The sequence below is a fragment of the Heterodontus francisci genome, chromosome 11 (assembly GCF_036365525.1).
Source record: "Heterodontus francisci isolate sHetFra1 chromosome 11, sHetFra1.hap1, whole genome shotgun sequence".
Lineage (NCBI taxonomy): Eukaryota > Metazoa > Chordata > Chondrichthyes > Heterodontiformes > Heterodontidae > Heterodontus > Heterodontus francisci.
Window position 1 is genome coordinate 10,325,942 of NC_090381.1, and position 22,542 is coordinate 10,348,483.

At 53.3% G+C, this 22,542-nt stretch overlaps 1 protein-coding gene across 1 annotated transcript in view; it reads right to left on the bottom strand.

The window, feature by feature from the left end:
• The window catches only part of LOC137374817 (equilibrative nucleobase transporter 1-like), a 480,520-nt gene that overhangs the window by 99,324 nt on the left and 358,654 nt on the right, over window positions 1-22,542 (bottom strand). The gene's annotated exons all lie outside the window — the stretch shown is intronic.

Below are 22,542 nucleotides of genomic sequence, written 5' to 3' on the forward strand. Positions count from 1 at the left end.
TACTGACCCACCGAAAGTGCAACAGTCCCTCAGTACTGACCCACCGAAAGTGCAACAGTCCCTCAGTACTGACACTCTGAAAGTGCAACAGTCCCTCAGTACTGACCCACCGAAAGTGCAGCATACCCTCAGTACTGACCTCCCGAAAGTGCAACAGTCCCTCAGTACTGACACTCCGAAAGTGCAACAGTCCCTCAGTACTGACCCACCGAAAGTGCAACAGTCCCTCAGTACTGACCCACCGAAGGTGCAACAGTCCCTCAGTACTGACACTCCGAAAGTGCAACAGTCGCTCAGTACTGACCCACCGAAAGTGCAACAGTCCCTCAGTACTGACCCACCAAAAGTGCAACAGTCCCTCAGTACTGACACTCTGAAAGTGTAACAGTCCCTCAGTACTGACCCACCGAAAGTGCAACAGTCCCTCAGTACTGACACTCCGAAAGTGCAACAGTCCCTCAGTACAGACCCTCCGAAAGTGCAACAGTCCCTCAGTACTGACCCACCGAAAGTGCAACAGTCCCTCATTACTGACCCACCGAAAGTGCACCAGTCCCTCAGTACTGACACTCCGAAAGTGCAGCATACCCTCAGTACTGACCTCCCGAAAGTGCAACAGTCCCTCAGTACTGACCCACCGAAAGTGCAACAGTCCCTCAGTACTGACCCACCGAAAGTGCAATAGTCCCTTAGCAGTGACCCTCCGAAAGTGTAACAGTCCCTCAGTACTGACCCACCGAAAGTGCAACAGTCCCTCAGTACTGACCCACCGAAAGTGCAACAGTCCCTTAGCAGTGACCCTCCGAAAGTGCAACAGTCCCTCAGTACTGACCCACCGAAAGTGCAACAGTCCCTCAGTACTGACACTCCGAAAGTGCAACAGTCCCTCAGGACTGACCCACCGAAAGTGCAACAGTCCCTTAGCAGTGACCCTCCGAAAGTGCAACAGTCCCTCAGTACTGACCCACCGAAAGTGCAACAGTCCCTCAGTACTGACCCTCCGAAAGTGCAACAGTCCCTCAGTACTGACCCACCGAAAGTGCAACTGTCCCTCAGTACTGACCCACCGAAAGTGCAGCATTCCCTCAGTACTGACCCACCGAAAGTGCAACAGTCCCTCAGTACTGACACTCCGAAAGTGCAACAGTCCCTCAGTACTGACACTCCGAAAGTGCAACAGTCCCTCAGTGCTGACACTCCGAAAGTGCAACAGTCCCTCAGTGCTGACACTCCGAAAGTGCAACAGTCCCTCAGTACTGACCCACCGAAAGTGCAGCATTCCCTCAGTACTGACCCACCGAAAGTGCAACAGTCCCTCAGTACTGACACTTCGAAAGTGCAACAGTCCCTCAGTACTGACACTCCGAAAGTGCAACAGTCCCTCAGTACTGACCCACCGAAAGTGCAACAGTCCCTCAGTACTGACCCACCGAAAGTGCAACAGTCCCTCAGTACTGACACTCTGAAAGTGCAACAGTCCCTCAGTACTGACCCACCGAAAGTGCAGCATACCCTCAGTACTGACCTCCCGAAAGTGCAACAGTCCCTCAGTACTGACACTCCGAAAGTGCAACAGTCCCTCAGTACTGACCCACCGAAAGTGCAGCATTCCCTCAGTACTGACCCACCGAAAGTGCATCAGTCCCTCAGTACTGACACTTCGAAAGTGCAACAGTCCCTCAGTACTGACACTCCGAAAGTGCAACAGTCCCTCAGTACTGACCCACCGAAAGTGCAACAGTCCCTCAGTACTGACCCACCGAAAGTGCAACAGTCCCTCAGTACTGACACTCTGAAAGTGCAACAGTCCCTCAGTACTGACCCACCGAAAGTGCAGCATACCCTCAGTACTGACCTCCCGAAAGTGCAACAGTCCCTCAGTACTGACACTCCGAAAGTGCAACAGTCCCTCAGTACTGACCCACCGAAAGTGCAACAGTCCCTCAGTACTGACCCACCGAAGGTGCAACAGTCCCTCAGTACTGACACTCCGAAAGTGCAACAGTCGCTCAGTACTGACCCACCGAAAGTGCAACAGTCCCTCAGTACTGACCCACCAAAAGTGCAACAGTCCCTCAGTACTGACACTCTGAAAGTGTAACAGTCCCTCAGTACTGACCCACCGAAAGTGCAACAGTCCCTCAGTACTGACACTCCGAAAGTGCAACAGTCCCTCAGTACTGACCCACCGAAAGTGCAACAGTCCCTCAGTACTGACCCACCGAAAGTGCAATAGTCCCTTAGCAGTGACCCTCCGAAAGTGTAACAGTCCCTCAGTACTGACCCACCGAAAGTGCAACAGTCCCTTAGCAGTGACCCTCCGAAAGTGCAACAGTCCCTCAGTACTGACCCACCGAAAGTGCAACAGTCCCTCAGTACTGACACTCCGAAAGTGCAACAGTCCCTCAGTACTGACCCACCGAAAGTGCAACAGTCCCTTAGCAGTGACCCTCCGAAAGTGCAACAGTCCCTCAGTACTGACCCACCGAAAGTGCAACAGTCCCTCAGTACTGACCCTCCGAAAGTGCAACAGTCCCTCAGTACTGACCCACCGAAAGTGCAACTGTCCCTCAGTACTGACCCACCGAAAGTGCAGCATTCCCTCAGAACTGACCCACCGAAAGTGCAACAGTCCCTCAGTACTGACACTCCGAATGTGCAACAGTCCCTCAGTACTGACACTCCGAAAGTGCAACAGTCCCTCAGTGCTGACACTCCGAAAGTGCAACAGTCCCTCAGTGCTGACACTCCGAAAGTGCAACAGTCCCTCAGTACTGACCCACCGAAAGTGCAGCATTCCCTCAGTACTGACCCACCGAAAGTGCAACAGTCCCTCAGTACTGACACTTCGAAAGTGCAACAGTCCCTCAGTACTGACACTCCGAAAGTGCAACAGTCCCTCAGTACTGACCCACCGAAAGTGCAACAGTCCCTCAGTACTGACCCACCGAAAGTGCAACAGTCCCTCAGTACTGACACTCTGAAAGTTCAACAGTCCCTCAGTACTGACCCACCTAAAGTGCAGCATACCCTCAGTACTGACCTCCCGAAAGTGCAACAGTCCCTCAGTACTGACACTCCGAAAGTGCAACAGTCCCTCAGTACTGACCCACCGAAAGTGCAACAGTCCCTCAGTACTGACCCACCGAAGGTGCAACAGTCCCTCAGTACTGACACTCCGAAAGTGCAACAGTCCCTCAGTACTGACACTCCGAAAGTGCAACAGTCCCTCAGTGCTGACACTCCGAAAGTGCAACAGTCCCTCAGTGCTGACACTCCGAAAGTGCAACAGTCCCTCAGTACTGACCCACCGAAAGTGCAGCATTCCCTCAGTACTGACCCACCGAAAGTGCAACAGTCCCTCAGTACTGACACTTCGAAAGTGCAACAGTCCCTCAGTACTGACCCACCGAAAGTGCAACAGTCCCTCAGTACTGACCCACCGAAAGTGCAACAGTCCCTCAGTACTGACACTCTGAAAGTGCAACAGTCCCTCAGTACTGACCCACCGAAAGTGCAGCATACCCTCAGTACTGACCTCCCGAAAGTGCAACAGTCCCTCAGTACTGACACTCCGAAAGTGCAACAGTCCCTCAGTACTGACCCACCGAAAGTGCAACAGTCCCTCAGTACTGACCCACCGAAGGTGCAACAGTCCCTCAGTACTGACACTCCGAAAGTGCAACAGTCGCTCAGTACTGACCCACCGAAAGTGCAACAGTCCCTCAGTACTGACCCACCAAAAGTGCAACAGTCCCTCAGTACTGACACTCTGAAAGTGTAACAGTCCCTCAGTACTGACCCACCGAAAGTGCAACAGTCCCTCAGTACTGACACTCCGAAAGTGCAACAGTCCCTCAGTACAGACCCTCCGAAAGTGCAACACTCCCTCAGTACTGACACTCCGAACGTGCAACAGTCCCTCAGTACTGACCCACCGAAAGTGCAACAGTCCCTCAGTACTGACCCACCGAAAGTGCAATAGTCCCTTAGCAGTGACCCTCCGAAAGTGTAACAGTCCCTCAGTACTGACCCAGCGAAAGTGCAACAGTCCCTTAGCAGTGACCCTCCGAAAGTGCAACAGTCCCTCAGTACTGACCCACCGAAAGTGCAACAGTCCCTCAGTACTGACACTCCGAAAGTGCAACAGTCCCTCAGTACTGACCCACCGAAAGTGCAACAGTCCCTTAGCAGTGACCCTCCGAAAGTGCAACAGTCCCTCAGTACTGACCCACCGAAAGTGCAACAGTCCCTCAGTACTGACCCTCCGAAAGTGCAACAGTCCCTCAGTACTGACCCACCGAAAGTGCAACTGTCCCTCAGTACTGACCCACCGAAAGTGCAGCATTCCCTCAGAACTGACCCACCGAAAGTGCAACAGTCCCTCAGTACTGACACTCCGAATGTGCAACAGTCCCTCAGTACTGACACTCCGAAAGTGCAACAGTCCCTCAGTGCTGACACTCCGAAAGTGCAACAGTCCCTCAGTGCTGACACTCCGAAAGTGCAACAGTCCCTCAGTACTGACCCACCGAAAGTGCAGCATTCCCTCAGTACTGACCCACCGAAAGTGCAACAGTCCCTCAGTACTGACACTTCGAAAGTGCAACAGTCCCTCAGTACTGACACTCCGAAAGTGCAACAGTCCCTCAGTACTGACCCACCGAAAGTGCAACAGTCCCTCAGTACTGACCCACCGAAAGTGCAACAGTCCCTCAGTACTGACACTCTGAAAGTTCAACAGTCCCTCAGTACTGACCCACCTAAAGTGCAGCATACCCTCAGTACTGACCTCCCGAAAGTGCAACAGTCCCTCAGTACTGACACTCCGAAAGTGCAACAGTCCCTCAGTACTGACCCACCGAAAGTGCAACAGTCCCTCAGTACTGACCCACCGAAGGTGCAACAGTCCCTCAGTACTGACACTCCGAAAGTGCAACAGTCCCTCAGTACTGACCCACCGAAAGTGCAACAGTCCCTCAGTACTGACCCACCGAAAGTGCAACAGTCCCTCAGTACTAACACTCCGAACGTGCAACAGTCCCTCAGTACTGACCCTCCGAAAGTGCAACAGTCCCTCAGTACTGACCCTCCGAAAGTGCAACAGTCCCTCAGTACTGACCCACCGAAAGTGCAACAGTCCCTCAGTACTGACCCACCGAAAGTGCAACAGTCCTTCAGTACTGACCCGCCGAAAGTGCAACAGTCCCTCAGTACTGACCCACCGAAAGTGCAGCATTCCCTCAGTACTGACCCACCGAAAGTGCAACAGTCCCTCAGTACTGACACTCCGAAAGTGCAACAGTCCCTCAGAACTGACCCACCGAATGTGCAACAGTCCCTCAGTACTGACCCACCGAAAGTGCAACAGTCCCTCAGTACTGACCCACCGAAAGTGCAACAGTCCCTCAGTACAGACCCACCGAAAGTGCAACAGTCCCTCAGTACTGACCCACCGAATGTGCAACAGTCCGTCAGTACTGACCCACCAAAAGTGCAACAGTCCCTCAGTACTGACCCTCCGAAAGTGCAACAGTCCCTCAGTACTGACCCACCGAAAGTGCAACAGTCCCTAAGTACTGACCCACCGAAAGTGCAACAGTCCCTCAGTACTGACCCACCGAAAGTGCAACAGTCCCTCAGTACTGACCCACCGAATGTGCAACAGTCCGTCAGTACTGACCCACCGAAAGTGCAACAGTCCCTCAGTACTGACCCTCCGAAAGTGCAACAGTCCCTCAGTACTGACCCTCCGAAAGTGCAACAGTCCCTAAGTACTGACCCACCGAAAGTGCAACAGTCCCTCAGTACTGACCCACCGAAAGTGCAACAGTCCCTCAGTAATGACACTCCGAACGTGCAACAGTCCCTCAGTACAGACCCTCCGAAAGAGCAACAGTCCCTCAGTACTGACCCACCGAAGGTGCAACAGTCCCTCAGTACTGACACTCCGAAAGTGCAACAGTCCCTCAGTACTGACCCACCGAAAGTGCAACAGTCCCTCAGTACTGACCCACCGAAAGTGCAACAGTCCCTTAGCAGTGACCCTCCGAAAGTGTAACAGTCCCTCAGTACTGACCCACCGAAAGTGCAACAGTCCCTCAGTACTGACCCACCGAAAGTGCAACAGTCCCTTAGCAGTGACCCTCCGAAAGTGCAACAGTCCCTCAGTAAAGACCCACCGAAAGTGCAACAGTCCCTCAGTACTGACCCTCCGAAAGTGCAACAGTCCCTCAGTACTAAAACTCCGAACGTGCAACAGTCCCTCAGCAGTGACCCTCAGAAAGTGCAACAGTCCCTCAGTACTGACCCTCCGAAAGTGCAACAGTCCCTCAGTACTGACCCACCGAAAGTGCAACAGTCCCTCAGTACTGACCCACCGAAAGTGCAACAGTCCCTCAGTACTGACCCGCCGAAAGTGCAACAGTCCCTCAGTACTGACCCACCGAAAGTGCAGCATTCCCTCAGTACTGACCCACCGAAAGTGCAACAGTCCCTCAGTACTGACACTCCGAAAGTGCAACAGTCCCTCAGAACTGACCCACTGAAAGTGCAACAGACCCTCAGTACTGACCCTCCGAAAGTGCAACAGTCCCTCAGTACTGACCCACCGAAAGTGCAGCATTCCCTCAGTACTGACCCACCGAAAGTGCAACAGTCCCTCAGTACAGACCCACCGAAAGTGCAACAGTCCCTCAGTACTGACCCACCGAATGTGCAACAGTCCCTCAGTACTGACCCACCGAAAGTGCAACAGTCCCTCTGTACTGACCCTCCGAAAGTGCAACTGTCCCTCAGTACTGTCCCACCGAAAGTGCAACAGTCCCTCAGAACTGACCCTCCGAAAGTGCAACAGTCCCTAAGTACTGACCCACCGAAAGTGCAACAGTCCCTCAGTACTGACCCACCGAAAGTGCAACAGTCCCTCAGTACTGACACTCCGAACGTGCAACAGTCCCTCAGTACAGACCCTCCGAAAGTGCAACAGTCCCTCAGTACTGACCCACCGAAGGTGCAACAGTCCCTCAGTACTGACACTCCGAAAGTGCAACAGTCCTTCAGTACTGACCCACCGAAAGTGCAACAGTCCCTCAGTATTGACCCAACGAAAGTGCAACAGTCCCTTAGCAGTGACCCACCGAAAGTGTAACAGTCCTTCAGTACTGACCCACCGAAAGTGCAACAGTCCCTCAGTAATGACCCACCGAAAGTGCAACAGTCCCTTAGCAGTGACCCTCCGAAAGTGCAACAGTCCCTCAGTACTGACCCACCGAAAGTGCAACAGTCCCTCAGTACTGACACTCTGAAAGTGCAACAGTCCCTCAGTACTGACCCACCGAAAGTGCAACAGTCCCTTAGCAGTGACCCTCCGAAAGTGCAACAGTCCCTCAGTACTGACCCACCGAATGTGCAACAGTCCCTCAGTACTGACCCTCCGAAAGTGCAACAGTCCCTCAGTACTGACCCACCGAAAGTGCAACAGTCCCTCAGCATTGACCTCCGAAAGTGCTGCATTCCCTCAGTACTGACCCACCGAAAGTGCAACAGTCCCTCAGTACTGACCCACCGAAAGTGCAGGATTCCCTCAGTACTGTTCCACCGAAAGTGCAACAGTCCCTCAGTACTGACCCACCGAAAGTGCGACAGTCCCTCAGTACTGACACTCTGAAAGTGCAACAGTCCCTCAGTACTGACCCTCCGAAAGTGCAACAGTCCCTCAGTACTGACCCACCGAAAGTGCAACAGTCCCTCAGTACTGAGCCACCGAAAGTGCAACAGTCCCTCAGGACTGACCCGCCGAAAGTGCAACAGTCCCTCAGTACTGACCCACCGAAAGTGCAGCATTCCCTCAGTACTGACCCACCGAAAGTGCAACAGTCCCTCAGTACTGACACTCCGAAAGTGCAACAGTCCCTCAGAACTGACCCACCGAAAGTGCAACAGTCCCTCAGTACTGACCCACCGAAAGTGCAACAGTCCCTCAGTACAGACCCACGGAAAGTGCAGCATTCCCTCAGTACTGACCCACCGAAAGTGCAACAGTCCCTCAGTACAGACCCACCGAAAGTGCAACAGTCCCTCAGTACTGACCCACCGAATGTGCAACAGTCCCTCAGTACTGACCCACCGAAAGTGCAACAGTCCCTCAGTACTGACCCTCCGAAAGTGCAACAGTCCCTCAGTACTGACCCACCGAAAGTGCAACAGTCCCTCAGTAGTGACCCTCCGAAAGTGCAACAGTCCCTAAGTACTGACCCACCGAAAGTGCAACAGTCCCTCAGTACTGACCCACCGAAAGTGCAACAGTCCCTCAGTACTGACACTCCGAACGTGCAACAGTCCCTCAGTGCAGACCATCCGAAAGTGCAACAGTCCCTCAGTACTGACCCACCGAAGGTGCAACAGTCCCTCAGTACTGACACTCCGAAAGTGCAACAGTCCCTCAGTACTGACCCACCGAAAGTGCAACAGTCCCTCAGTACTGACCCACCGAAAGTGCAATAGTCCCTTAGCAGTGACCCTCCGAAAGTGTAACAGTCCCTCAGTACTGACCCACCGAAAGTGCAACAGTCCCTCAGTACTGACCCACCGAAAGTGCAACAGTCCCTTAGCAGTGACCCTCCGAAAGTGCAACAGTCCCTCAGTACTGACCCACCGAAAGTGCAACAGTCCCTCAGTACTGACACTCCGAAAGTGCAACAGTCCCTCAGGACTGACCCACCGAAAGTGCAACAGTCCCTTAGCAGTGACCCTCCGAAAGTGCAACAGTCCCTCAGTACTGACCCACCGAAAGTGCAACAGTCCCTCAGTACTGACCCTCCGAAAGTGCAACAGTCCCTCAGTACTGACCCACCGAAAGTGCAACTGTCCCTCAGTACTGACCCACCGAAAGTGCAGCATTCCCTCAGTACTGACCCACCGAAAGTGCAACAGTCCCTCAGTACTGACACTCCGAAAGTGCAACAGTCCCTCAGTACTGACACTCCGAAAGTGCAACAGTCCCTCAGTGCTGACACTCCGAAAGTGCAACAGTCCCTCAGTGCTGACACTCCGAAAGTGCAACAGTCCCTCAGTACTGACCCACCGAAAGTGCAGCATTCCCTCAGTACTGACCCACCGAAAGTGCAACAGTCCCTCAGTACTGACACTTCGAAAGTGCAACAGTCCCTCAGTACTGACACTCCGAAAGTGCAACAGTCCCTCAGTACTGACCCACCGAAAGTGCAACAGTCCCTCAGTACTGACCCACCGAACGTGCAACAGTCCCTCAGTACTGACACTCTGAAAGTGCAACAGTCCCTCAGTACTGACCCACCGAAAGTGCAGCATACCCTCAGTACTGACCTCCCGAAAGTGCAACAGTCCCTCAGTACTGACACTCCGAAAGTGCAACAGTCCCTCAGTACTGACCCACCGAAAGTGCAACAGTCCCTCAGTACTGACCCACCGAAGGTGCAACAGTCCCTCAGTACTGACACTCCGAAAGTGCAACAGTCGCTCAGTACTGACCCACCGAAAGTGCAACAGTCCCTCAGTACTGACCCACCAAAAGTGCAACAGTCCCTCAGTAATGACACTCTGAAAGTGTAACAGTCCCTCAGTACTGACCCACCGAAAGTGCAACAGTCCCTCAGTACTGACACTCCGAAAGTGCAACAGTCCCTCAGTACAGACCCTCCGAAAGTGCAACAGTCCCTCAGTACTGACCCACCGAAAGTGCAACAGTCCCTCATTACTGACCCACCGAAAGTGCACCAGTCCCTCAGTACTGACACTCCGAAAGTGCAGCATACCCTCAGTACTGACCTCCCGAAAGTGCAACAGTCCCTCAGTACTGACCCACCGAAAGTGCAACAGTCCCTCAGTACTGACCCACCGAAAGTGCAATAGTCCCTTAGCAGTGACCCTCCGAAAGTGTAACAGTCCCTCAGTACTGACCCACCGAAAGTGCAACAGTCCCTCAGTACTGACCCACCGAAAGTGCAACAGTCCCTTAGCAGTGACCCTCCGAAAGTGCAACAGTCCCTCAGTACTGACCCACCGAAAGTGCAACAGTCCCTCAGTACTGACACTCCGAAAGTGCAACAGTCCCTCAGGACTGACCCACCGAAAGTGCAACAGTCCCTTAGCAGTGACCCTCCGAAAGTGCAACAGTCCCTCAGTACTGACCCACCGAAAGTGCAACAGTCCCTCAGTACTGACCCTCCGAAAGTGCAACAGTCCCTCAGTACTGACCCACCGAAAGTGCAACTGTCCCTCAGTACTGACCCACCGAAAGTGCAGCATTCCCTCAGTACTGACCCACCGAAAGTGCAACAGTCCCTCAGTACTGACACTCCGAAAGTGCAACAGTCCCTCAGTACTGACACTCCGAAAGTGCAACAGTCCCTCAGTGCTGACACTCCGAAAGTGCAACAGTCCCTCAGTGCTGACACTCCGAAAGTGCAACAGTCCCTCAGTACTGACCCACCGAAAGTGCAGCATTCCCTCAGTACTGACCCACCGAAAGTGCAACAGTCCCTCAGTACTGACACTTCGAAAGTGCAACAGTCCCTCAGTACTGACACTCCGAAAGTGCAACAGTCCCTCAGTACTGACCCACCGAAAGTGCAACAGTCCCTCAGTACTGACCCACCGAAAGTGCAACAGTCCCTCAGTACTGACACTCTGAAAGTGCAACAGTCCCTCAGTACTGACCCACCGAAAGTGCAGCATACCCTCAGTACTGACCTCCCGAAAGTGCAACAGTCCCTCAGTACTGACACTCCGAAAGTGCAACAGTCCCTCAGTACTGACCCACCGAAAGTGCAGCATTCCCTCAGTACTGACCCACCGAAAGTGCATCAGTCCCTCAGTACTGACACTTCGAAAGTGCAACAGTCCCTCAGTACTGACACTCCGAAAGTGCAACAGTCCCTCAGTACTGACCCACCGAAAGTGCAACAGTCCCTCAGTACTGACCCACCGAACGTGCAACAGTCCCTCAGTACTGACACTCTGAAAGTGCAACAGTCCCTCAGTACTGACCCACCGAAAGTGCAGCATACCCTCAGTACTGACCTCCCGAAAGTGCAACAGTCCCTCAGTACTGACCCACCGAAAGTGCAACAGTCCCTCAGTACTGACCCACCGAAGGTGCAACAGTCCCTCAGTACTGACACTCCGAAAGTGCAACAGTCGCTCAGTACTGACCCACCGAAAGTGCAACAGTCCCTCAGTACTGACCCACCAAAAGTGCAACAGTCCCTCAGTACTGACACTCTGAAAGTGTAACAGTCCCTCAGTACTGACCCACCGAAAGTGCAACAGTCCCTCAGTACTGACACTCCGAAAGTGCAACAGTCCCTCAGTACTGACCCACCGAAAGTGCAACAGTCCCTCAGTACTGACCCACCGAAAGTGCAATAGTCCCTTAGCAGTGACCCTCCGAAAGTGTAACAGTCCCTCAGTACTGACCCACCGAAAGTGCAACAGTCCCTTAGCAGTGACCCTCCGAAAGTGCAACAGTCCCTCAGTACTGACCCACCGAAAGTGCAACAGTCCCTCAGTACTGACACTCCGAAAGTGCAACAGTCCCTCAGTACTGACCCACCGAAAGTGCAACAGTCCCTTAGCAGTGACCCTCCGAAAGTGCAACAGTCCCTCAGTACTGACCCACCGAAAGTGCAACAGTCCCTCAGTACTGACCCTCCGAAAGTGCAACAGTCCCTCAGTACTGACCCACCGAAAGTGCAACTGTCCCTCAGTACTGACCCACCGAAAGTGCAGCATTCCCTCAGAACTGACCCACCGAAAGTGCAACAGTCCCTCAGTACTGACACTCCGAATGTGCAACAGTCCCTCAGTACTGACACTCCGAAAGTGCAACAGTCCCTCAGTGCTGACACTCCGAAAGTGCAACAGTCCCTCAGTGCTGACACTCCGAAAGTGCAACAGTCCCTCAGTACTGACCCACCGAAAGTGCAGCATTCCCTCAGTACTGACCCACCGAAAGTGCAACAGTCCCTCAGTACTGACACTTCGAAAGTGCAACAGTCCCTCAGTACTGACACTCCGAAAGTGCAACAGTCCCTCAGTACTGACCCACCGAAAGTGCAACAGTCCCTCAGTACTGACCCACCGAACGTGCAACAGTCCCTCAGTACTGACACTCTGAAAGTGCAACAGTCCCTCAGTACTGACCCACCGAAAGTGCAGCATACCCTCAGTACTGACCTCCCGAAAGTGCAACAGTCCCTCAGTACTGACACTCCGAAAGTGCAACAGTCCCTCAGTACTGACCCACCGAAAGTGCAACAGTCCCTCAGTACTGACCCACCGAAGGTGCAACAGTCCCTCAGTACTGACACTCCGAAAGTGCAACAGTCGCTCAGTACTGACCCACCGAAAGTGCAACAGTCCCTCAGTACTGACCCACCAAAAGTGCAACAGTCCCTCAGTAATGACACTCTGAAAGTGTAACAGTCCCTCAGTACTGACCCACCGAAAGTGCAACAGTCCCTCAGTACTGACACTCCGAAAGTGCAACAGTCCCTCAGTACAGACCCTCCGAAAGTGCAACAGTCCCTCAGTACTGACCCACCGAAAGTGCAACAGTCCCTCATTACTGACCCACCGAAAGTGCACCAGTCCCTCAGTACTGACACTCCGAAAGTGCAGCATACCCTCAGTACTGACCTCCCGAAAGTGCAACAGTCCCTCAGTACTGACCCACCGAAAGTGCAACAGTCCCTCAGTACTGACCCACCGAAAGTGCAATAGTCCCTTAGCATTGACCCTCCGAAAGTGTAACAGTCCCTCAGTACTGACCCACCGAAAGTGCAACAGTCCCTCAGTACTGACCCACCGAAAGTGCAACAGTCCCTTAGCAGTGACCCTCCGAAAGTGCAACAGTCCCTCAGTACTGACCCACCGAAAGTGCAACAGTCCCTCAGTACTGACACTCCGAAAGTGCAACAGTCCCTCAGGACTGACCCACCGAAAGTGCAACAGTCCCTTAGCAGTGACCCTCCGAAAGTGCAACAGTCCCTCAGTACTGACCCACCGAAAGTGCAACAGTCCCTCAGTACTGACCCTCCGAAAGTGCAACAGTCCCTCAGTACTGACCCACCGAAAGTGCAACTGTCCCTCAGTACTGACCCACCGAAAGTGCAGCATTCCCTCAGTACTGACCCACCGAAAGTGCAACAGTCCCTCAGTACTGACACTCCGAAAGTGCAACAGTCCCTCAGTACTGACACTCCGAAAGTGCAACAGTCCCTCAGTGCTGACACTCCGAAAGTGCAACAGTCCCTCAGTGCTGACACTCCGAAAGTGCAACAGTCCCTCAGTACTGACCCACCGAAAGTGCAGCATTCCCTCAGTACTGACCCACCGAAAGTGCAACAGTCCCTCAGTACTGACACTTCGAAAGTGCAACAGTCCCTCAGTACTGACACTCCGAAAGTGCAACAGTCCCTCAGTACTGACCCACCGAAAGTGCAACAGTCCCTCAGTACTGACCCACCGAAAGTGCAACAGTCCCTCAGTACTGACACTCTGAAAGTGCAACAGTCCCTCAGTACTGACCCACCGAAAGTGCAGCATACCCTCAGTACTGACCTCCCGAAAGTGCAACAGTCCCTCAGTACTGACACTCCGAAAGTGCAACAGTCCCTCAGTACTGACCCACCGAAAGTGCAGCATTCCCTCAGTACTGACCCACCGAAAGTGCATCAGTCCCTCAGTACTGACACTTCGAAAGTGCAACAGTCCCTCAGTACTGACACTCCGAAAGTGCAACAGTCCCTCAGTACTGACCCACCGAAAGTGCAACAGTCCCTCAGTACTGACCCACCGAACGTGCAACAGTCCCTCAGTACTGACACTCTGAAAGTGCAACAGTCCCTCAGTACTGACCCACCGAAAGTGCAGCATACCCTCAGTACTGACCTCCCGAAAGTGCAACAGTCCCTCAGTACTGACACTCCGAAAGTGCAACAGTCCCTCAGTACTGACCCACCGAAAGTGCAACAGTCCCTCAGTACTGACCCACCGAAGGTGCAACAGTCCCTCAGTACTGACACTCCGAAAGTGCAACAGTCGCTCAGTACTGACCCACCGAAAGTGCAACAGTCCCTCAGTACTGACCCACCAAAAGTGCAACAGTCCCTCAGTACTGACACTCTGAAAGTGTAACAGTCCCTCAGTACTGACCCACCGAAAGTGCAACAGTCCCTCAGTACTGACACTCCGAAAGTGCAACAGTCCCTCAGTACTGACCCACCGAAAGTGCAACAGTCCCTCAGTACTGACCCACCGAAAGTGCAATAGTCCCTTAGCAGTGACCCTCCGAAAGTGTAACAGTCCCTCAGTACTGACCCACCGAAAGTGCAACAGTCCCTTAGCAGTGACCCTCCGAAAGTGCAACAGTCCCTCAGTACTGACCCACCGAAAGTGCAACAGTCCCTCAGTACTGACACTCCGAAAGTGCAACAGTCCCTCAGTACTGACCCACCGAAAGTGCAACAGTCCCTTAGCAGTGACCCTCCGAAAGTGCAACAGTCCCTCAGTACTGACCCACCGAAAGTGCAACAGTCCCTCAGTACTGACCCTCCGAAAGTGCAACAGTCCCTCAGTACTGACCCACCGAATGTGCAACTGTCCCTCAGTACTGACCCACCGAAAGTGCAGCATTCCCTCAGAACTGACCCACCGAAAGTGCAACAGTCCCTCAGTACTGACACTCCGAATGTGCAACAGTCCCTCAGTACTGACACTCCGAAAGTGCAACAGTCCCTCAGTGCTGACACTCCGAAAGTGCAACAGTCCCTCAGTGCTGACACTCCGAAAGTGCAACAGTCCCTCAGTACTGACCCACCGAAAGTGCAGCATTCCCTCAGTACTGACCCACCGAAAGTGCAACAGTCCCTCAGTACTGACACTTCGAAAGTGCAACAGTCCCTCAGTACTGACACTCCGAAAGTGCAACAGTCCCTCAGTACTGACCCACCGAAAGTGCAACAGTCCCTCAGTACTGACCCACCGAAAGTGCAACAGTCCCTCAGTACTGACACTCTGAAAGTTCAACAGTCCCTCAGTACTGACCCACCTAAAGTGCAGCATACCCTCAGTACTGACCCACCGAAAGTGCAACAGTCCCTCAGTACTGACACTTCGAAAGTGCAACAGTCCCTCAGTACTGACACTCCGAAAGTGCAACAGTCCCTCAGTACTGACCCACCGAAAGTGCAACAGTCCCTCAGTACTGACCCACCGAAAGTGCAACAGTCCCTCAGTACTGACACTCCGAAAGTGCAACAGTCCCTCAGTACTGACCCACCGAAAGTGCAACAGTCCCTCAGTACTGACCCACCGAAGGTGCAACAGTCCCTCAGTACTGACACTCCGAAAGTGCAACAGTCGCTCAGTACTGACCCACCGAAAGTGCAACAGTCCCTCAGTACTGACCCACCAAAAGTGCAACAGTCCCTCAGTACTGACACTCTGAAAGTGTAACAGTCCCTCAGTACTGACCCACCGAAAGTGCAACAGTCCCTCAGTACTGACACTCCGAAAGTGCAACAGTCCCTCAGTACTGACCCACCGAAAGTGCAACAGTCCCTCAGTACTGACCCACCGAAAGTGCAATAGTCCCTTAGCAGTGACCCTCCGAAAGTGTAACAGTCCCTCAGTACTGACCCACCGAAAGTGCAACAGTCCCTTAGCAGTGACCCTCCGAAAGTGCAACAGTCCCTCAGTACTGACCCACCGAAAGTGCAACAGTCCCTCAGTACTGACACTCCGAAAGTGCAACAGTCCCTCAGTACTGACCCACCGAAAGTGCAACAGTCCCTTAGCAGTGACCCTCCGAAAGTGCAACAGTCCCTCAGTACTGACCCACCGAAAGTGCAACAGTCCCTCAGTACTGACCCTCCGAAAGTGCAACAGTCCCTCAGTACTGACCCACCGAAAGTGCAACTGTCCCTCAGTACTGACCCACCGAAAGTGCAGCATTCCCTCAGAACTGACCCACCGAAAGTGCAACAGTCCCTCAGTACTGACACTCCGAATGTGCAACAGTCCCTCAGTACTGACACTCCGAAAGTGCAACAGTCCCTCAGTGCTGACACTCCGAAAGTGCAACAGTCCCTCAGTGCTGACACTCCGAAAGTGCAACAGTCCCTCAGTACTGACCCACCGAAAGTGCAGCATTCCCTCAGTACTGACCCACCGAAAGTGCAACAGTCCCTCAGTACTGACACTTCGAAAGTGCAACAGTCCCTCAGTACTGACACTCCGAAAGTGCAACAGTCCCTCAGTACTGACCCACCGAAAGTGCAACAGTCCCTCAGTACTGACCCACCGAAAGTGCAACAGTCCCTCAGTACTGACACTCTGAAAGTTCAACAGTCCCTCAGTACTGACCCACCTAAAGTGCAGCATACCCTCAGTACTGACCTCCCGAAGGTGCAACAGTCCCTCAGTACTGACACTCCGAAAGTGCAACAGTCCCTCAGTACTGACCCACCGAAAGTGCAACAGTCCCTCAGTACTGACCCACCGAAGGTGCAACAGTCCCTCAGTACTGACACTCCGAAAGTGCAACAGTCCCTCAGTACTGACACTCCGAAAGTGCAACAGTCCCTCAGTGCTGACACTCCGAAAGTGCAACAGTCCCTCAGTGCTGACACTCCGAAAGTGCAACAGTCCCTCAGTACTGACCCACCGAAAGTGCAGCATTCCCTCAGTACTGACCCACCGAAAGTGCAACAGTCCCTCAGTACTGACACTTCGAAAGTGCAACAGTCCCTCAGTACTGACACTCCGAAAGTGCAACAGTCCCTCAGTACTGACCCACCGAAAGTGCAACAGTCCCTCAGTACTGACCCACCGAAAGTGCAACAGTCCCTCAGTACTGACACTCTGAAAGTGCAACAGTCCCTCAGTACTGACCCACCGAAAGTGCAGCATACCCTCAGTACTGACCTCCCGAAAGTGCAACAGTCCCTCAGTACTGACACTCCGAAAGTGCAACAGTCCCTCAGTACTGACCCACCGAAAGTGCAACAGTCCCTCAGTACTGACCCACCGAAGGTGCAACAGTCCCTCAGTACTGACACTCCGAAAGTGCAACAGTCGCTCAGTACTGACCCACCGAAAGTGCAACAGTCCCTCAGTACTGACCCACCAAAAGTGCAACAGTCCCTCAGTACTGACACTCTGAAAGTGTAACAGTCCCTCAGTACTGACCCACCGAAAGTGCAACAGTCCCTCAGTACTGACACTCCGAAAGTGCAACAGTCCCTCAGTACAGACCCTCCGAAAGTGCAACAGTCCCTCAGTACTGACCCTCCGAAAGTGCAACAGTCCCTCAGTACTGACCCACCGAAAGTGCAACTGTCCCTCAGTACTGACCCACCGAAAGTGCAGCATTCCCTCAGAACTGACCCACCGAAAGTGCAACAGTCCCTCAGTACTGACACTCCGAATGTGCAACAGTCCCTCAGTACTGACACTCCGAAAGTGCAACAGTCCCTCAGTGCTGACACTCCGAAAGTGCAACGGTCCCTCAGTGCTGACACTCCGAAAGTGCAACAGTCCCTCAGTACTGACCCACCGAAAGTGCAGCATTCCTTCAGTACTGACCCACCGAAAGTGCAACAGTCCCTCAGTACTGACACTTCGAATGTGCAACAGTCCCTCAGTACTGACACTCCGAAAGTGCAACAGTCCCTCAGTACTGACCCACCGAAAGTGCAACAGTCCCTCAGTACTGACCCACCGAAAGTGCAACAGTCCCTCAGTACTGACACTCTGAAAGTTCAACAGTCCCTCAGTACTGACCCACCTAAAGTGCAGCATACCCTCAGTACTGACCTCCCAAAAGTGCAACAGTCCCTCAGTACTGACACTCCGAAAGTGCAACAGTCCCTCAGTACTGACCCACCGAAAGTGCAACAGTCCCTCAGTACTGACCCACCGAAGGTGCAACAGTCCCTCAGTACTGACACTCCGAAAGTGCAACAGTCCCTCAGTACTGACACTCCGAAAGTGCAACAGTCCCTCAGTGCTGACACTCCGAAAGTTCAACAGTCCCTCAGCAGTGACCGTCCGAAAGTGCAACAGTCCCTCAGTACTGACCCACCGAAAGTGCAGCATTCCCTCAGTACTGACCCACCGAAAGTGCAACAGTCCCTCAGTACTGACACTTCGAAAGTGCAACAGTCCCTCAGTACTGACACTCCGAAAGTGCAACAGTCCCTCAGTACTGACCCACCGAAAGTGCAACAGTCCCTCAGTACTGACCAACCGAAAGTGCAACAGTCCCTCAGTACTGACACTCTGAAAGTGCAACAGTCCCTCAGTACTGACCCACCGAAAGTGCAGCATACCCTCAGTACTGACCTCCCGAAAGTGCAACAGTCCCTCAGTACTGATACTCCGAAAGTGCAACAGTCCCTCAGTACTGACCCACCGAATGTGCAACAGTCCCTCAGTACTGACCCACCGAAGGTGCAACAGTCCCTCAGTACTGACACTCCGAAAGTGCAACAGTCGCTCAGTACTGACCCACCGAAAGTGCAGCAGTCCCTCAGTACTGACCCACCAAAAGTGCAACAGTCCCTCAGTACTGACACTCTGAAAGTGTAACAGTCCCTCAGTACTGACCCACCGAAAGTGCAACAGTCCCTCAGTACTGACACTCCGAAAGTGCAACAGTCCCTCAGTACAGACCCTCCGAAAGTGCAACAGTCCCTCAGTACTGACCCACCGAAAGTGCAACAGTCCCTCATTACTGACCCACCGAAAGTGCACCAGTCCCTCAGTACTGACACTCCGAAAGTGCAGCATACCCTCAGTACTGACCTCCCGAAAGTGCAACAGTCCCTCAGTACTGACCCACCGAAAGTGCAACAGTCCCTCAGTACTGACCCACCGAAAGTGCAATAGTCCCTTAGCAGTGACCCTCCGAAAGTGTAACAGTCCCTCAGTACTGACCCACCGAAAGTGCAACAGTCCCTCAGTACTGACCCACCGAAAGTGCAACAGTCCCTTAGCAGTGACCCTCCGAAAGTGCAACAGTCCCTCAGTACTGACCCACCGAAAGTGCAACAGTCCCTCAGTACTGACACTCCGAAAGTGCAACAGTCCCTCAGGACTGACCCACCGAAAGTGCAACAGTCCCTTAGCAGTGACCCTCCGAAAGTGCAACAGTCCCTCAGTACTGACCCACCGAAAGTGCAACAGTCCCTCAGTACTGACCCTCCGAAAGTGCAACAGTCCCTCAGTACTGACCCACCGAAAGTGCAACTGTCCCTCAGTACTGACCCACCGAAAGTGCAGCATTCCCTCAGTACTGACCCACCGAAAGTGCAACAGTCCCTCAGTACTGACACTCCGAAAGTGCAACAGTCCCTCAGTACTGACACTCCGAAAGTGCAACAGTCCCTCAGTGCTGACACTCCGAAAGTGCAACAGTCCCTCAGTGCTGACACTCCGAAAGTGCAACAGTCCCTCAGTACTGACCCACCGAAAGTGCAGCATTCCTTCAGTACTGACCCACCGAAAGTGCAACAGTCCCTCAGTACTGACACTTCGAAAGTGCAACAGTCCCTCAGTACTGACACTCCGAAAGTGCAACAGTCCCTCAGTACTGACCCACCGAAAGTGCAACAGTCCCTCAGTACTGACCCACCGAAAGTGCAACAGTCCCTCAGTACTGACACTCTGAAAGTTCAACAGTCCCTCAGTACTGACCCACCTAAAGTGCAGCATACCCTCAGTACTGACCTCCCGAAAGTGCAACAGTCCCTCAGTACTGACACTCCGAAAGTGCAACAGTCCCTCAGTACTGACCCACCGAAAGTGCAACAGTCCCTCAGTACTGACCCACCGAAGGTGCAACAGTCCCTCAGTACTGACACTCCGAAAGTGCAACAGTCCCTCAGTACTGACACTCCGAAAGTGCAACAGTCCCTCAGTGCTGACACTCCGAAAGTGCAACAGTCCCTCAGCAGTGACCGTCCGAAAGTGCAACAGTCCCTCAGTACTGACCCACCGAAAGTGCAGCATTCCCTCAGTACTGACCCACCGAAAGTGCAACAGTCCCTCAGTACTGACACTTCGAAAGTGCAACAGTCCCTCAGTACTGACACTCCGAAAGTGCAACAGTCCCTCAGTACTGACCCACCGAAAGTGCAACAGTCCCTCAGTACTGACCCACCGAAAGTGCAACAGTCCCTCAGTACTGACACTCTGAAAGTGCAACAGTCCCTCAGTACTGACCCACCGAAAGTGCAGCATACCCTCAGTACTGACCTCCCGAAAGTGCAACAGTCCCTCAGTACTGATACTCCGAAAGTGCAACAGTCCCTCAGTACTGACCCACCGAAAGTGCAACAGTCCCTCAGTACTGACCCACCGAAGGTGCAACAGTCCCTCAGTACTGACACTCCGAAAGTGCAACAGTCGCTCAGTACTGACCCACCGAAAGTGCAGCAGTCCCTCAGTACTGACCCACCAAAAGTGCAACAGTCCCTCAGTACTGACACTCTGAAAGTGTAACAGTCCCTCAGTACTGACCCACCGAAAGTGCAACAGTCCCTCAGTACTGACACTCCGAAAGTGCAACAGTCCCTCAGTACAGACCCTCCGAAAGTGCAACAGTCCCTCAGTACTGACCCACCGAAAGTGCAACAGTCCCTCATTACTGACCCACCGAAAGTGCACCAGTCCCTCAGTACTGACACTCCGAAAGTGCAGCATACCCTCAGTACTGACCTCCCGAAAGTGCAACAGTCCCTCAGTACTGACCCACCGAAAGTGCAACAGTCCCTCAGTACTGACCCACCGAAAGTGCAATAGTCCCTTAGCAGTGACCCTCCGAAAGTGTAACAGTCCCTCAGTACTGACCCACCGAAAGTGCAACAGTCCCTCAGTACTGACCCACCGAAAGTGCAACAGTCCCTTAGCAGTGACCCTCCGAAAGTGCAACAGTCCCTCAGTACTGACCCACCGAAAGTGCAACAGTCCCTCAGTACTGACACTCCGAAAGTGCAACAGTCCCTCAGGACTGACCCACCGAAAGTGCAACAGTCCCTTAGCAGTGACCCTCCGAAAGTGCAACAGTCCCTCAGTACTGACCCACCGAAAGTGCAACAGTCCCTCAGTACTGACCCTCCGAAAGTGCAACAGTCCCTCAGTACTGACCCACCGAAAGTGCAACTGTCCCTCAGTACTGACCCACCGAAAGTGCAGCATTCCCTCAGTACTGACCCACCGAAAGTGCAACAGTCCCTCAGTACTGACACTCCGAAAGTGCAACAGTCCCTCAGTACTGACACACCGAAAGTGCAACAGTCCCTCAGTGCTGACACTCCGAAAGTGCAACAGTCCCTCAGTGCTGACACTCCGAAAGTGCAACAGTCCCTCAGTACTGACCCACCGAAAGTGCAGCATTCCCTCAGTACTGACCCACCGAAAGTGCAACAGTCCCTCAGTACTGACACTTCGAAAGTGCAACAGTCCCTCAGTACTGACACTCCGAAAGTGCAACAGTCCCTCAGTACTGACCCACCGAAAGTGCAACAGTCCCTCAGTACTGACCCACCGAAAGTGCAACAGTCCCTCAGTACTGACACTCTGAAAGTGCAACAGTCCCTCAGTACTGACCCACCGAAAGTGCAGCATACCCTCAGTACTGACCTCCCGAAAGTGCAACAGTCCCTCAGTACTGACACTCCGAAAGTGCAACAGTCCCTCAGTACTGACCCACGGAAAGTGCAGCATTCCCTCAGTACTGACCCACCGAAAGTGCATCAGTCCCTCAGTACTGACACTTCGAAAGTGCAACAGTCCCTCAGTACTGACACTCCGAAAGTGCAACAGTCCCTCAGTACTGACCCACCGAAAGTGCAACAGTCCCTCAGTACTGACCTACCGAAAGTGCAACAGTCCCTCAGTACTGACACTCTGAAAGTGCAACAGTCCCTCAGTACTGACCCACCGAAAGTGCAGCATACCCTCAGTACTGACCTCCCGAAAGTGCAACAGTCCCTCAGTACTGACACTCCGAAAGTGCAACAGTCCCTCAGTACTGACCCACCGAAAGTGCAACAGTCCCTCAGTACTGACCCACCGAAGGTGCAACAGTCCCTCAGTACTGACACTCCGAAAGTGCAACAGTCGCTCAGTACTGACCCACCGAAAGTGCAACAGTCCCTCAGTACTGACGCACCAAAAGTGCAACAGTCCCTCAGTACTGACACTCTGAAAGTGTAACAGTCCCTCAGTACTGACCCACCGAAAGTGCAACAGTCCCTCAGTACTGACACTCCGAAAGTGCAACAGTCCCTCAGTACTGACCCACCGAAAGTGCAACAGTCCCTCAGTACTGACCCACCGAAAGTGCAATAGTCCCTTAGCAGTGACCCTCCGAAAGTGTAACAGTCCCTCAGTACTGACCCACCCAAAGTGCAACAGTCCCTTAGCAGTGACCCTCCGAAAGTGCAACAGTCCCTCAGTACTGACCCACCGAAAGTGCAACAGTCCCTCAGTACT